The following is a 1,537-nucleotide window of genomic DNA, read 5'->3' as shown; positions in this document are numbered from 1 at the left end:
GGATATCCAGAGCACCTAACCTATCCATGATCAGCTCTTGAGTAGTGGACTTCCTCTGGAGGAGAGGGGGAGAGAGAGGGAGGGAGGGAGAGGGAGAGAGGGGGAGGGAGAGGGGAGAGAGAGAGAGTGGGAGAGGGAGAGAGGGGGAGGGAAAGAGAGAGAGAGAGAGAGAGAGAGAGAGGGAGGGGGAGGGAGGGAGAGAGAGAGAGAGGGAGGGGGGAGGGAGGGAGAGAGAGGGAGAGAGGGAGTGTGAGATAGATAAAGGGTGTGTTACTCCATACAGTATAATGTGTATTGGCTTACATTTCCATTGACTGCTGCATAGACTACTCTTTCCTCAGTGGGCGGTTTATTCTTTGGTGTTCTCTTACCAGCTGCTATTGATAGATCAGCATACAATACTTTATCAGGAGCAGCTGGAGGAGGAATGGGAGGAGGAACAGACTAGGAGAGAGAGGGAGAGGGAGAGAGAGAAGGAGAGAGGGAGAGAGAGGGGGGAGAGTGGTTGTATATAAGTGAAAAAGATACCCAGTGTTACATTATGATTACTTTGTTGTTAACTGATGCATATACCACTGGTTGTTCTTGTGTTGGTGCTGCCTGTGGCCTCTTCCCTTTAGCAGCAATAGCCAGATCAGCATACACTGGCTTATGAGCTGATTCATCAACTAACACCTATTGAATATAACAACAACATGAACCTTATAATGTACATACCTTACTAATACATGTACCTGTACCTTATAATGATGGATATATACTAATGTGCACATACCTTATGTACTAATGCATTTACATGTACTACTGGTATGTGTGTGTATCAGTTACTATAAGGTGGTATAGGATGTCATTACTGAGTGAGTGTAATTTGATATTATTCACCCACTGGCTGGTTGTATAGGGCCCACTGTCATATCAGATTACATGAAAGAAGATACATGTAGGTTCACCTCATTACATTATTAGCTAAAAGGATGTATTCAATTCACCCATTACCCTCTTCCCTTCCTTTATACAATACATTATGTACATGTAGTTCATTAAACCTGATACAATATGTACATGTATCCATACCTGGTTGTTGGTGTCCTTGTTGATGGTTGAATACAGTCCAGTAGGACCAGTAGACAGACCCTGTTGACCCTTATTCTATTAATAATACATTATATGATCCATTTTAAAAGACTCTCTCATTAATGACTGACCTCTCCCTCTCTCTTCAATACAGAGTATTCCTGTACTCCCTCAGGATTATAGGCAGGAGGGACAGGAGGAGGAGTATCATCGTCTTGACTGAGTGTTGAATAAAGTGGACCAGCTCCTTGTTGTTGTTGTTGTTGTTTATTCTTTCTCTATTATACATTATTGTTATTGTATGTCTGGTATTTTGTTTATTGTTTATTTACCCACCTCTCCCTCTCTCCTCAGTTCAGAGTATTCTTGTCTTCCATTAGGATTATAGGCTGGTACTGGTGGGGGAGTATCATCATCATCACTGGCTCTAAGAACACTGTACTGACCTAGTGAATATTGTATA

Source organism: Amphimedon queenslandica, unplaced genomic scaffold (genome assembly GCF_000090795.2).
Source record: "Amphimedon queenslandica unplaced genomic scaffold, v1.1 AMPQUscaffold_13280, whole genome shotgun sequence".
Lineage (NCBI taxonomy): Eukaryota > Metazoa > Porifera > Demospongiae > Haplosclerida > Niphatidae > Amphimedon > Amphimedon queenslandica.
Note: the sequence above shows the minus strand (reverse complement) of the source record.